At 42.7% G+C, this 16,130-nt stretch overlaps 1 long non-coding RNA gene across 1 annotated transcript in view; it reads right to left on the bottom strand.

Moving 5' to 3' along the window:
- The window catches only part of LOC142038650 (uncharacterized), a 145,050-nt gene that overhangs the window by 72,251 nt on the left and 56,669 nt on the right, over positions 1–16,130 (bottom strand). The gene's annotated exons all lie outside the window — the stretch shown is intronic.

Genomic DNA, 16,130 nt, shown 5'->3' with positions numbered 1-16,130 from the left:
ATTTCCCCTTTGTCTATTCAAGGTAAGCTGCAACAATAACTTCCTGCTCGCTCTCCTGTGAAAATACCCTCTGTTTGTGGGTATGAAAATAGCTCCGTGTCCCATAGCTCTGCAACCTCCAGAACGCTTCATCCCTGGGCACGGAGCTGCCTGCAAGCGGAGGCAAACCTTTGGGGGATGGCTAATAAATCAAATTCCAAATGCCAGATGCCCCCAAGCTATATCTATCCGGCAATTTAAAGCACGAAGCGCTTAAAAGTCACAGGCCAAATTCTGAAGGATGTTTGATGATTAAAGAGGAAATGCAAGGAAATATTAACTAAGGAGAAACAGCTTGGAGAAGCAGTGTTATTTGTGAATTAATCTCAGCAGAGTGAGTCAGGTGGGGTCATTCTGCTACAGATTCATTTTTGGAAAGTCATCTTTAGGATCTCTGCCCCCTTTTTCCAGAGGTTTGTGGGTCTTCAGAACGACAATAATTCAGTATCACAAAAACGGTAATAAGCACTGAAAACTAAGATCTAACGTACTCTGGAGCACTTCAGAGAAACTGGTAGAATAAGACCTCAGATTTCATAAAGAAAGTTTAAATGCTGATGCAAAAACCTGTCAGAAAAAAAAAGCAGAATACCACAACAAAAATATGTTTGAAATTCATCTCTACTCTAGGCAATTTTTCACTTCAGAAAAGTTCAAGTTTTGTTTCAATATTACTAAAACTAACTCTCTCCATAAAAAAAAATATTAAAGCCTCAATAAAGCATCGCTTTGGTCTGAAAGAAGATTTTTCACTTTGGGTCAAATGGTCTGTTTCTGCTGCAGAACAAATAATCTTTGGTCTTTCTGCATTGCTGGATGCTGGAACAAAATTAGGTTTGCATGACGCAAGGTGAAGAGTTTTTCCTTGCTCTTTCCTTTTCCTCAAACCCACGAGGCAAACAAAACAGTGAGATATTTGTACACCCCTTCTAAAGATGCCTGTTGGGATTTTCAGGAGCACCTAAGGATCTGTCTGCATCCTTAAGCATTTAAACAGTCTTAAATATAGCGCGAACAATGCCACGAGGCTTTCTCTAAACCAACGTGCTTCTTGACCTGGGATATTGTCAGCTAATCCAGCTGAGGAAGAATTGAGGTTTCCTAGCTCTTATCTGACACCGTTTCCAAATGACTAGGCTTTACCTAAGCAAATAACGTATATTTAGAGCACCCTTAAAGATATTCCCTGGTATGGATTTCTACAGGGAAATGACCGTTTATTTGACAGTTGCAGGAATCAGGGGTTTGTTGACATCTGTTTTAGGAGTCATGACTGTCACGTGCCACGATAGCAAGCTATGCAGATATCCTAATAAAAGGACACCTAATCACCCAGGTGCAACAGGGAAACAGAGCACATGCTCAGTACCTGGTGTATCACAAGTCTGATTTTACTATTGGGTCTGTACAACCCATTAAAAGAAAATGATGAGCATCAACCAGTGGCTAAACTGAGTAATATTATTTGCTAAACAAAAATAACATGCAAATACACAAATAATAAACACAGTCTTTGCGTTCAGCTAGAGATATCGGCCAGCTAAGAGATGTGAAAGATTAGCTCAGCCACAATTATCTTTTCCTTTGAGAATAATTTTCCACCTGCTTCCTAACCCCCTGGGTTGTTTTTTTCTATTACCACATTCACACAGGGCTCAAGTTCTTAAAATGGTTAATGAAAATCTTTTGTCCTCCTTCAACCCCTATTTTAGGAACCTCTATTTTTCTTCTTTCCTGGGTCAGTCTTAATAGCATCACCAGACACAGAAGGATCTGTTAAGCCTATGAGCAGACAGGGCTGCGAGTCACAGTGAAAGGGGCACTCCAAGGTGAACTGAGTAATGAAGACTCCGGCAAAGGAGGAGACACATGTAAGCGATGACATCGCCACGAGCCAGATCCTTACGTGGTACAAGCCCGGCTGCTGCACTGGAGCAGCACAGACATCTTCCCCCCAGATTTATGGTGATTTGGTGCACTGGTCACGTTACGTTCACGATATGGTAGGTGCTGGGAGAGAAAAGTAGGGGTTTTTTTTCCTTTGAGCGGGTTATCTTCTTTTTAATGAAAAATCGACTGCTCTGAGAAAGCCCCAGATTGCAGCGTAAACTTTCCTCAGTGCACAATATGTAGACGGTTCCTTCTTTGCGTAAGTACCTTCTACCTAATCCTCAATCTTGTCAATATGTATTTACCCTTAATAACTTGGATCTGGGTCATCACTTTGTCTTCCATTTGTTTCAGTGTGTCCTAAGCTGCAGCTCTATTTCTGTCCAAGCTAAATGCTTGGTATTCCCCCTAAGACCTGGGCAGTTTCCAGCTTCTGTCTCACAAAATAAAACAAGCTATAAACAAAGACTCTTTCCAGCCAGGCACTGTATTGTGGTCACAAAGGCTTGCCGGTATCTGAAATTTCCCACCCTTAAAAGTATGTCAAAGGTATTTTCACAGCTTCTGCCCTATGTCATTTCTCCAAAACATCTCAAGTCATTTTCCTTTAGGAGAACAAGGGAGAAAAAAAAAAAACACACAAAATAACCCCCCAACCCTAACATGCATGTGTCAACAGGTGAGGTCTAAAAATTTCATTAGAAAAAAAAGGGGGGAAGCAGTAACAGCTGCACGCGTGTTTGGAGGAAATCAGAGGGGCACTTTCCATCTGGCATGTGCTCCACAGGCAAAAGAGCTTTTATAAGACTTGGAACTCAAAGACCACTTATATTTTGGGGAGCAGGCTATTCTTGTACTGCTCATTTTAGGCAGCACAGCAACAGCTACCATTCAAAATACCCCACCATCCCACCCCAGGAGAGTTCACACTGTAGCTAAAAAAAGAAAAAAAAGTCCAGCTCCGAGTGGGAAGATGGACATGGCCAAGGTGAGGACATCTTGGTTTTGTTTCAGCCAGAACCTGTTGTGAAATTCTGGACTTGAGCCTTCTGTCTCTGAGCTTATTTTCTCCACTGACTTCGGATGTGACATGAAGGAAAGGATCTCTGCTTTCAACCTTTTCAACCACTGCAGAAGGAACCTATGAAAATGGAGTAAGGATGCAGATAAATGCTTCCCTTCACCTCGCCTGCACCAAAGAGCAAACAGGTTTTGCTTTTCTTGTATTACCAGCTTTGCCCAGGAAACATTTGTCCTCTGCCATGAGACTTTCTCAGACTTTGACAAAGCAGCTTGTCTGCAATAAAACCAAGTTAAGACTTCGGAAGAAAGGGGTACCTGCAAAGGGAGAGCGTGGAGAGCAAAGCAGGGACTGAGGAACAGCCCGGGAGTTGAGATAATCACTTAAAATGTGGGATGATCCATAGGTCCTTCCTCTACCACGCTTTTACATTCGATGTAAGGGCCATAACCACTATGGATTGTGGGCTTGCCCTCTGCATAGTCTTAAAAAGAAATTCCATCCTACAGATTTTTATCGAATGGTATTTTTCCCAAACCAGTACATTGCTATGGAAAGGTTTGTTTAAAGAATTCTGCCTTATCTGACAAAACCTAGGGGGTCACGCACACCCAGAAAACCCTAATATTAAATACCCATATTACAGCAAGCCCAGGCTGTCCTAGCCATGGCCGCTGCTGTCCTAAGCCCTGTACTAATAAAGAACCAAACGCACAGCTCCTGCTCCAAGAAGTTTACGCTTCGTACAAATGAGAGATTGACAGTTGCAAAAGCACAAGGGAGCATTTCTCACTTTCAGCTGTCAGATCTGATTTGACTCATCAGCTCTCGCATTCACTGGATTTTGCGCAATCGCGCTCATATTTAAACTCGACATCATCAGCTGGCTCAGGACCAGCTGACCACTGCCTGAGATGGTCCTGGGTTTGGTGGTGTGTCAGCAGACCACAGAGCAAATTGCGTCTTCTCACTCAAGCCCTGACCCAGCAGGACATTTAAATGTATTTTTAACTTTACTCAAGCAAATCCATAAAGCCAAAGGCATTACGCTTCTCTGGCTGCGTTACTATCACTGCAGCGTACTTTTGGGGGACCCAGTGCATCATTGTGGCTTGAACTTTTCACAGGCCATAAGCTTTGGCTTACATCCAGCTGAAGGTCGTAAACACTTTGCTCTTTTGGGGGTCTTTGCAGAGATGCATAACCATTATACTGGTGCCAAAGCAGGCTGCTTATTCTCCCAAGAAATTTTGGGCAAGCAAGCAATTGAAATTTTTTTAAAATGTTATTTAAAAACTGAAATGCAGTCACCTTGCAACTTGAAATTGTAATTATCAATTCAGGTTAACATGTCAGCAATCCTTTCCTGTAAATCAGAGCACTGAGCAGCACGGCTTTTCCTGCTCAGTGCCTCTCCTCCAATTCCTATGGCTGATTTTATTTTTCAAAGTATTTCTTTCCTATGTCCTCTAAAGCCAAGATGCCTTACGGAGCTTGGACCCGTTGAGTTAATTGTGCGGAGGTCAGCTCTGCCACCTCTGAGCTATGCGAAGGGCTGCTAGCCTGTAGGCAATTCAATGTAAGGTAAGGAAAGATAATAGCATGCTGCTCATAATAGTAGGAGCACAGAAAGAAATCAGAGAGGTCAAAAGAGACTCTGTAGAAAAGAAATAAAAGCTCTGGCAAGATTGTTTTAAAAACAAGCAAGAAAGTTGTTTCTCAATGTCCAAGCTGGAAACAAGCTGATCAGCCATAACAAAAAGCTAACACAGCAGTTCATTCCAGCAGGCTAAGTGCCTCCAGGACTTCACTACTCTTATGCCAAACAGGAAGATAGCAGCTAATCAAACCTGCTAACAGAGCATTTCTCACTCACTTGTGTGGATCCTTTGCTCTTCCCCAAAAGCGGGAATGTACGGCCACATAGTCTGTTATGTGGTGAGCAGCATGATATTTAATATATTTGCTTTAATTCAGCTGCCCCAACAAGAGAGAAGTTATAATGAAGGAAATCAGCCAGACAAGTTACTTAGGCCCACTGGGAAAGAGCCACATGTACTGGCGTTGTTCATATTTACCACTATACATTTGGATGGACATATAGGGTGGCTCTGAGGTCCATCTGAGCCATCACCCTGTTTTTTGAAGAAAAAGCGTAAGAGAAAAGCAAGCCTACGGCCACACTGACAACACACTTTCCCAGCTTCCCCCAGTCTGCAGCTGGAGCACACAGGTATTCTTGTCCAAAGCCCAACCAGCTCACCTAAATAAGGACAGAGAAGAGAAGAAAAAGGGACAGCTTTGTGGAAGCAAGTGGTTTCCAAAATGCTCCCAACTCTCCTTGGTTCCAGTGCCAAGAGCTAGAGTGCAAGGCAACTAATACTGGGAAGTTATCATCTTTAAAATAAAGGTGGCCAGAGGTTTGGGTTTTTTTAATGGTTGCACCCACAGCAGAGGCTGGGGACTCATTCTGGGGTATGGCATTCCTGCTCAGGGTTCCTTCCAACCTTCTTAGCTTCCAGATGCCGTCAGCAGCAGGTTCAGAAGTACAGGGAGATAGTAGTAACACATGGCTTTTAAGAAAGACAGAAATCATGAGTATTTTTAAACTGAGCCCTGAACCTGACAATGTTGGGATATCTGCTGGCTAAAGTGCCCTTCTGGGAACCAACCCCCAGCCAGATGGTAGAGAAGAGGGCTGCTCCTTTTGTAGGAGGTTTGGTGAATGTTGCTCTAGCCACCACCTTTTTCCATTAGTTACTCAAATAGAGGCATGAAAATGGACACAAATGTTGTGGGGGAGAGAGGAAGCCTTTTCTGACCTGCTGAATTTCCTAGCAAGCTTCAGAAGCAGTTACAAATGGGGCAGGTGGGAATTACATACTGTGTTTAAGTCAGTTTTTGTTTGGTTGCCTCTCTTTGATTTTAAAACCTCCAGGCAGGACCAACAACTGTATCTATGGGGTCTGAACAGACAAGTGCATCAACATATGTAAGGGGTTACTGTGTGCATGTTATAAATGCACATATGCGTCTCAGTGGCATTATTCCTGAAAACAATTTCCCAGTGTTTTTCTTTTCACGCTTTTAAATGTAAATGTTGAAAGTTCAGAGAACGCTAATAAAATATGAATGATGAACATTCCTCACTCCCTGGTTTCAAGAATGGCCCAAGTCACAAGTAACATAAAACCACAGATTTTTCCCAGGAGTAATAGTAGAAACTTCATTACTTGAATCATTTGTAATCAGACTAGACAAAGCAGAGAAGATTGTACTCTAGGGTACAATCCTGAATCCCTTCCCTCCCACCCCAAGAACTTTTCCCCAGCTGTTAGCACGTGTCTTTACTTACAGATTACTTGCCAAGACAGGTCCTTTGCTTTCCTAAACATACCATTACTAATGAACAAACTTCCAAATTACTGAAAGCTTCTAAAATATTGCATGTCTTTCTACCTGAATATTCGTTTATGTTCAAGACTACTGGACTAAATATTAATCGCAAGCCTTTAATCTCTGAAATGTATTAGCAGTATGTGCTATCCTGATTTTTCTTGCTAGTCAGCTCACAGAAGTCAATTGGCAATGCAAGTAGAAAAGTAAGAAAGGTCTGATCTGTACAAGAAATTGTTTAAAGTTGTCACAGAGGTTAATGCTCAAAATCTCAAATAATAACCACAAAAAGCTTCCATTTTCCCAAGGAGTTCATGCCTGAATGAGATGGTAAGCAGTAAGTAGGGTTCTGATTTCTAGCTCACGTACTTTAGTACGGCTGAAAGGAACTCCACAAAGACAGATTTTCCTGATATCTCCTTGAGAGCTTCCATGTCATTGCAGAAATAAATTCTGCAGTCTTTGTTACACAAACTGTGTTGACAAAGAAAATTCAGTGTAGCATAAGGATAAACATGGCTGAGGAGCACAAGTCCAAGAACTCAAAAGATGTGGAATCCAGATCAGATCCAAAGGCAAGGATCCTGCCAAGTCCCAGCGCCGGTCACCCTGGCACACTGAGACCAAGTCTCCACTCTGGTTTTGTGCTGGATTAGGAGCTGCTTCTCTAAAGAGAGAGCTCTTCCTCTTTGGAAGACAGCAGTGATTTTTAATCTGGCCTGCGGTGGTCCTGGCACCTTTAATTTAGGAGACCCATAAAACGTGGCTGAAAGAGCTTGAGTCTGCAGAGAGAGAAACAAATACCAGCCAAGCTGTAAACCGGACCGGCTCTTCAGTGACAGTTCTCCAAGTGCTGTAGTCCCTTAATCCCATAGCTGGAAGTTAACACACATTTCATCTCAAGTCACGTTAAGCGCAGTCATACTTCCGCACGCGCTAACATAACGCTTAAAAAAGGGCTTGTATCAGGTATCCAGAGTAAGTCACCCGGCTCTCCCGGCTATCTGCACGCGCCTTAACCTTCATCCAAACTTTTTCTGGTTTGCTTCTGGTAGGGTGCTGCTCTGCACGCCCCAGCAGGTGTTCTCCACAGCCTTGGCCGGCTCTAGGCGTGCAATTCATACCGCTTTGAAATCAACAGTCTTTGTTCGGTTTGTAGGAATGCATTAATACAATAAAAGCCTTAACAATTAGGAATAGCATCGAGTCCCCATGAATCACTTTTCACACTGTTTTTGCATCCTCTGTGTATGTTTGTCTTTCTTCCCAAGGCTATTCCCAAGCTATCGCTTTCCCCTGGAGCCCTATTAGCGTCTATTCTTTGTATTTACTAACAGGAAGCGTCACAGTTCTGTCCTCACCAGCTTCACTCGCAGGCCCTCTTAATTATTAGTATCTTTTTTTTTTTTAAGCTTATTTGGCAAAAATCATGTTCCTCTATTCTTCCTGGCTAGCAGGTTATTTCTTTCTTCCTCAAGGTGCAATCCGGTTTCCTTTTGTTATTAAATTGCCTAATACTGATACTTTCCTGGATATTGTGGGAAAGAGTCCTGGTTGACAACCAACTTCTTTTCATTTCCATCCTGATTAGCAAGCACATAATAAGTGGAAGCATAATTTATGGTTTGATTTAAGCCACCTCATTCACATTTGGAAGGAAATCTAGGATGACTAAATCTTGAAAGGGAAGGCAGGATAAGCAGTATTAAGAAACTGTCAGGGATCAGGGATAGGAATTGCATTATAAGTTCCTGTTTTATTGTCATAGACTTTTGGTCTCTTGCATTAACACAAGATGATATTAGAGAACTCTTTAATCTAAATGTATGAAACCCAGAAAATATGACAGAAAAACTGACCATGAAGAGAAATTTAGGTGACTGGCAGCCTGCATCTGTCTCTTGAGTTCACCAATATATTCTTTCATTAATTTCTTGGCACTATTCCTCTGTTGACAGCTATTTTTTTTCTGAGGCATTGCTTTACATTTATATTCTAAACTCTTTTGGGCAATTAAAAAACCAAAACCAAACCAAAACTAAACACCCCCCCCAACAACAACAACTATAAATATAAATATGCATATAGGGTTACTCAATTTCTTAGGAAGTTTTCCTGTCTGCTGGATGCTCAGAGCTTTCATTCTCCCTTTCAAAAGCAGCTCGAGGTGTTTGGCAGATTCAGCAGAGAATCCCTGTCACCCCCTCAAACTTCAAGGCTTTTGTTGACCATGTTCCAGCACAGGTATCGATATCCAGCCTCGGGGATGCTCTCTCATCTCATCTCTTCCTCCCCTACTTATTCCCCAAGATGGGCTTTTCCATTCTTTCCCCTTTAGGCTTCAAAAAAAATCAGTCAAACCCACATTAGTCTTCAGATCTTCTTCATAGAAGCTGACGATCAGCTGAACATCGTTAATGTTATTTAGCACTGCTTTTAAAAGAAGGTTTTTTTTATTTTCCCCTCACTATGAAATGTTAAAGCAGGAAACCTCTCCTTCCTGATCCACCCAAATAAAAACAGATTGACAGAAAAGAACCACTGCTTTCCAGCCCTTAAACATTAACTTGGCAGTTTGTGTTTGTCTCTCGGCTGTATAACTTGCGGAGAGGTCAGGACTGGATTCGATCACGGGCGTAACTGCCAGCCAAGATACAGAATCTCTTTCAAACTTATTCCTGAAACTGAAATATAAATCACTATTAACACGTCATTCTGTATTTTTTCTAGCTGCGGCTAACCTATCCTTGCATCTCTGAAAATATCAAGCAGTTCCACTAACGGCATTTATCTCATTTAGCCTGAAATATACTCGTTGCTGAATTGTTTTTCTCTGCAGGTGAATATTGCATTAGATAAAACACCATGTTACGCTATCATATGCCCTGTGTGCAGATGGAACGTTGCCTCTCGTTGACCTGCTCTCACCCTGAGATTGGGTTGTCTTGGAGCACCAGGGAGCAGCCAGCCATAACCTCCCCGTGGTAGATGATCTCAGCAAAGTCTTTAACATTACCCTAAGTTCCTTCACCCCCTCTGTGATCCTGAACAACGTTTTTTTGTGACTTTTTTCCTGAGTTTCAGCCCCATGAACTCTTATCTTTGCAAAATCAAAGTTCCCGGATACCTCAATAGAACAATAATGCATGAAAATATCAGCAAAGCATCATGGGGGAAAACAGCACCGCCACTCTGACAACTAGATTTTATTGGTGAGTGCCATTAGCTAAGCCAAAGGACAGAATGTGTCAGAGAACAGATCACAAGGAAGAAATGTTCAAAGGAAAGCTTGGAGAAAGGAAAAATGCAAACCCCGCACAAATTGCATACATGCCCTAGCAAGCAGAGCTGCGCAAAGGTCTGCAGTGTGAATTGGGAACTCATCTTGGGCACATTCAAGGCTCCCCAAAGTCTCCTAAATTAATCATGGCCTCAGCTAAGCCTGATTCAAGGGATGCTTTTAAACTGAGCGCAGTTGGACATCTTAATTGCTCTGTCGATTAAAAGCAGAACAGAACAGTCTTCCTTTTACTTGACATATTCCAAAGGAACTTTAATTTTGGAGTAAAATAGATAGTAATATTTTGTGCTTTTTCTTTTTCCTAGGTCTCAAAAAGGAGAGAAGAAAAAGGAAAACAAACCTCAAAAAATTATACCGGAAAAATTTTGGATTCTTTAACCTTTAACAAAGTCAAACTCACAGCAACCATTCAAATTCCACTTTGATCAGACTTCAGATCGGAACAAAAAGTTCTAACGCTACAGAGCTACACGGGTTGAAGTGTGAAAACAGCACAAAACCCAAAAGCAAATGCTTTGGCACGGCTTTGCCTGCTCTGGCATGGCACACAGCACTGCTCTCGGTGCGATGCTTTCCCACCAAGTCCTGGGGACACACAGTGGTCACGGCTGCTGGACAATATCACCCACTGACCTCATCAGAAAGGAGAAAAATTGCCTGGGGAGTCCCAAGAGGACATTCAGCAGAGGATCATCTACTGAGCAGCATTATGCTGGTTTTGGCTGGGGTAGAGTTAATTTTTTTTCCCAGTACCTGGTATGGGGCTATAGTTTGGATTTGTGCTGGAAACAGTGTTGATAACAGGTTTTGTCGTTGCTGAGCAGTGCTTACCCAGAGCCAAGGGCTTTTCTGCTTCTCACGCCACCAGCGAGGAGGCTGGGGGGGGTACAAGGAGTTGGGGGGACACACAGCTGGGACAGCTGACTCCAACTGACCCAAGGGATATCTCAGACCATAGGACATCATGCTCAGTATATAAACCTGGGGGAAGAAGGAAGGGGGGACGTTCGGAGTGATGGCGGTTGTCTTCCCAAGTGACTGTTAGGTGTGATGGAGCCCTGCTGTCCTGGAGATGGCTGAACTCCTGCCTGCCCATGGGAAGTGGGGAATGAATTCTTCCTTCTGCTTTGCCTGCACGCGTAGCTTTTGCTTTACCTGTTAAACTATCTTTATCTCAACCCACCAGTTTTCTTGCTTTTACGCTTCTGGTTCTCTCCCCCATCCCGCTGTGGGGGGGGGAGAGCGAGCGGCTGCGTGGGGCTGAGTTGCCGGCTGGGGTTAAACCACGACAAATATCAAAGAGAGGTGGCAGAAAGGAGAGAACATGGAAAGCACGACACATGGGCAGTCAGCTAGACCTTTAGGAAACTGCTGTGGGAGCCATTTCTCTGGGAGGTGACACCTAAAATACCTGGGTTATCTGCAGATTATCCACAGTTTCTCCATGCTTATTGTTTGCCTTAGATGGGGGGGGGGGGGGGGGGGGAATCCCATTGGGTTTGTCCTAGTAAAGCAATGTTTCTATTGAAGACATGTAATGAATCTCCCAACATTCAGACAGGAAGATAACACTTGATTACCAGTTTCTGCAGTGATTATTTCTGGATCTTTCCCTTATGCCTATCATAATGAGAAGTGCTGGTCTTTCCCAGACATATAATTATTTAAGCTCACCTTGTTTCAGAGTCCACAGTCTATTTCCATAGTTGTGCCACCAGGTGGATAAAACTCCTCTCTGCCATTCCCTTTACATGGCAAGACACTGACAGTTATGAAAAAAACACAGGTAAGGCAGGTATGACCTTATGGCAGAGTTTTAGAACCTAACATTAGGCACAAAGAAACACCTCGTGTAGGAGACCTATAATAACTCTCACAATCCCTACACAATCCCAAGTTAATATTAGCTATTATGCTCTACTGTACAAATACCCCAAACAATCTCTAATAGCTGAGCATAAAGGATAGGCAGCCCCTGCATCCCAAAAAGGAGAAAGGTTCATCAGAATCCTAAATCATCCTAAACCTCCAAAAACCTCCTCTTTTAAGACCAGTTTCTTACCAGGTGTGAAGCGACAAAATATCCTTATGCATAAAAATACACACAGGGAAGTAAAACACAGAAAAACCTGATCTCTGACAGAACTGTTACAAATAGGGTATTTGAGAAGTTTTCCATACAGCATCAGCTGCCCTTTAACCCTTGAACTGCAAGCAGTTTCCATCCATCCCTCTAGCCAACTACTGTATGTTTGTGCACACACATGTGCATATGTATATATATACACGCACATGTACGCACACATTTCTATACCTTAGGACTGTGGTGTATGTATAATTCAATGCTGCTTTGATAAAGTGCTTTATTAATACTCTTACCCCAATCGCTTATTACAGCTGAAGACATACAGTGGTTTGTTAAACGGCCTGTTTGCTTTTTGCGAAACTCATTTGTGCTAATTCAAGGAGGCCAGTGAGCTCATGAGTAAGATTTAGGGACCTGCAAGGCACTTCACACCTCTGTGGCTAATGAGCAGATATAATGCATAGGAAGCCAAGAGGGGAAAGCTACAAGGGATGCTAGGATCTGATCCTGGCTCAGAGTTGGGCTGTTTACTTGATTTTGTGTTTCGCAATGATCAATCACATCAGCATCGCTATAGGCTTTATCTTCACTTCACTACAGACCAGCACATCGAGCTCACCAATATCGCTCCGGAGTTGTGCCCACACATCTCAGAGCAGAGTTACACAGTGCAGCAGACGGGACGTGGTGCAGTTTCACTGAACCTATCAGAGAGCCTAGGACTTGAAGAACAAGTCTGTAAAAAAAACAGCAACAACAGACCCTTAAGTGTCAGATCCACACCAGAGAAATGATGAGCATGGCCCTGGGTGCTGGCTTCCTTCCTTGAACCCCCTACGGAGCGTGTTTCAAGCTCTGGGTTCAAGAACGCTCGAGCACGTGCTGGGAACTGCTGGAAGCGTTCAGTCATGAGCACCAGATGAGTACCCTGATAGCAGGACAGCAGATGCATGCCCTGAAATGAGAATATGTCCCAGCCCTCAAAGGAACATGCCTTTGAGCACTGAGAAGCTCCTACCCCTTTCCAAAGCCCACCGAGACCCTTTTGTACCCCTAAAATATAGGAGCAAAGTCCAGCCTCCTAGGTGTATTTCCCAGAGCTCTTCTCACAACTGAATTGCTATGTGCTGCACCTTTCCCTCCTGCCTGAGGGATGTGTCAAAGCGAAGGTCACATTCAAACCGCGGGGACACCCTAAAGCACTTTTTCATCTGTCTTAAATAGAGCCAAGACACACAGAAGTACCCTCGAGAGGTGGCAGATGAGTGACTGCCGGAGGGATGGGCAGGAGCTGGAGGACTCTTGGCACCTGGGTGGGGTTGTGAACAGGCAAGCACTATTTATCCAGGTAGGGATAGACCAATTCAACAGAACAAAATATTAAAATAACTGATTTGCTGTACCTCACCAACTAGAAAGGAGCTCTCCCTCCCACCCACCTGTCTATGGGTTGGCACAGGTGTTTGTTAAAGATACATGTATTTAAATTAATGGCTATTTATTACTCATCAATAACAAAGTTATGGCCAAGTACTAGGTAAATACAAGCAATATATCTCCTTGAAATGTTGCAAGAATCTTTTGTTCTAAACCTGGGCTCTTCTCATCATTTTATACCAGGGAAATTTATCACGACCAAACCTGAGGCTGCATGTAATGCCTTTAGGAAATTTCATCCCTTTCTACAAGCCATATCCAATAAAATTGGCTGGAGAACAACCTGGCATCATTTCTCAAGGGCAATAAAAAAGGAAAACTGAAAAACTTTTCATTAATCAAGTGTTGAATGAATCAACTTTGGAAAGTTATTAGGATTTTTGGCAGACAAAGCAATGGAGTTCTTAACTGTGTTTGTGGTGCCTTTGCACTTTACAGATGGGATATTAGTAGAGACTGTGCCTTGGCTGTGGACAGAGACATGAAATCAGACTGGTTTCACCATTAATCTTTCACACCACTTTTGACGTAAAACTCAACCTGGAATTCTTGCCAGCCCTGTGTGCATGCTCATCTCACAGCTTTGACTTCATTCTATAACTAGCTTTGTTTGGGCAAAACCAAATTTTAAACCTAAACAGAAGAAAGGAGAAAAATGTGAGAAAAGAAAACTTTTTAAATTTTTTTTTACTTATATATTAGGTACCTTGTGAACTTCTCTGGGTAGCTGCAGTCTACTTTTAAATGCCGATCCCAGAGCTGAAAGTTAAACTAAGGGACCACTCGCCCCACTGATTTTTACCTCAACTAGATGTTTTCCCCTTTATCTGGGTGGTCATTACCTATAATAGCTATTTATGTACTTGCATTACTTATAGTAGCTATTTATGTTCTTTGTCCAGTCTACTGTGACAATAAATTTGTTAAGCTTTATCAGCGGCCAGCTACAAGCAGACATCAGAAAGCTGATGTATCGCTATGGCCTTCAGGAAGCTGCTACCCAAGTCCTGAAAATGACGTTTTTAGGCCACACTTTGCCTCCTAGAAAAAAAAAAAAGATAGTATTCTGGGGAAATGTCTCTCTCCCTTTACTTAGTGTCTGGAGAAATGGCTGTACTCTTAACTTCAACACTTCCACTAGCAGTCTCAAACAAAGCGGGATGAATCCAGGCCTCGCTGTTGAGTGAGCGCACGGAGCCTTGCTTTTCCTTTTTAAGGCTAGGACGTACACAGGACCTAAAATAATTAGGTCCCCCAAACCATCTAACCCCTAGGGGCTCTTTTGAAAATCCTAAGCTAATTTCAGCTCCTGATAAGTGTCCAAATGTTTGGATCCCTATGGAAACCTTCCTCTGGAGCATCTGAATCTTAAGGTAGTGGTATTTGTATTCCCACTCCCCATGCATTTCCATTGGCATCATTAATATATGGCAAGAATGCAAGTACTAGGAAAATATGTTCACAGTCCCTGGCTGATTCTTCCAAGATGGTGCTGTTGTAGGAAAAAGGATTACGTGAGTTAAAAGTGCACAGGGCTCAGCGGTCATTAAGAGCTACAACTGCTCCTAGCAAAAATACTTTTTGCAGCTGCACTTTGGAGAAATGTTTCGCGTGTTTTCGGTTGTTTGGTTTCTTGTATAGATGTCAATATTCCTCGACAGGCATTTCTCTCCACCTGCCATTTGGCAGATATGACCCAAGGTGGGTGGGTGGATGGATTTTGTTTAAATGATGAGATCTGTCAGCCTTTGGGGGAAATGCAAAAGAGACATTGAGTTCAGCGTAAACGTAGATTAATCAAAAGGGGATAGACGCATTACTCTGCTTTAAGCTGCATTTCTTCTCGTAACTGTGCTGCCAATGTTTGGGTACACGTGATGTTCCTGGGACTTCCCAGGCTCCACTGAACAGCCCTTTGCAGTTTCCTGCTGTACATCCACCCAGCTCTGCAAAAGTCCTTGCTTTTTAAACCTAGACATCACTAAAACCAAAAGGGTAACCTGCCCATAGCAGTATTAAAGAGAGTGGCACTGTTAAAGCTGCAGTCTTCACTGCAATCTCAGTCAGGTACAACCCAGAGTCTCACTTAAAAAGTATAATGAAGCTATTTCACCATAGCAACGGGATGTGCAGCTGTAGGATCTGACTTGGGATGAGCTTTCCTTTACTTAAATTCTTCTGCTCTTCCCTCTCATGAGGACAGAGGAAAGGCATCCCTCTAAAACTCAATCTTTTATCATCACTTGGAAACACATCTGGTTTAAAATTCAATTTCCATGAATTTTCCTGAATCATCATTTGTGACCTTCATGGCCATGGGCTGAGATTCAATGACCTTTGCAAACCCAAACACAAGAAAAAATAATTATAATGGCATTTTAATCTATTTTAAATAGATTCTTAGAATTTAAGTCAAAGCCAAACTTTTGGTTATGACCTTGTTATCATATTTTACCTTGATCTTGAACCTATGAATAATAACTGTCTCATTCTGAAGAACTGAAAGTAGGGACACTCCATCCCTTTTCTCAGTCATTTGTTTTGATGATTAAACACCAATTCTTTAGTCAAAACACATATCTGTCTGGCCATATCCTTCCTGTGCTATGAGGTACAGTGCAGAGGCCCTCAAAACTCACATTTTGAACCAGCAGCACTAGAAAGTAACCTGGAGCAGGGCAGAACAAGGTCCAGTCCAGCAGCAAAGGTCTGCGGAATCCCCAAAGGTAAGTCTAATTTTGCAGCTTTCCACTTTACCTAGTTTTAATAAAGACTCATCATTTGTTCATCTCTGCGCAGGAAAGCGCTCCATAAACCCCAGTTCTATCCCACTCCAAGGCAGCAGCTGCTTTTTAACTGGTTGTTGAGGTCACGGTGCCTCCAAAGCTCCCGCTAATCTTTCAGGCTGTAAGTCAGGCTATTGTCTCTAAGCTCTGCAATAGGCTCAGCCTATTGCTTTC

The sequence above is a fragment of the Buteo buteo genome, chromosome 13 (genome assembly GCF_964188355.1).
Source record: "Buteo buteo chromosome 13, bButBut1.hap1.1, whole genome shotgun sequence".
Lineage (NCBI taxonomy): Eukaryota > Metazoa > Chordata > Aves > Accipitriformes > Accipitridae > Buteo > Buteo buteo.
This window is presented reverse-complemented; position numbering and strand designations above follow the sequence as displayed.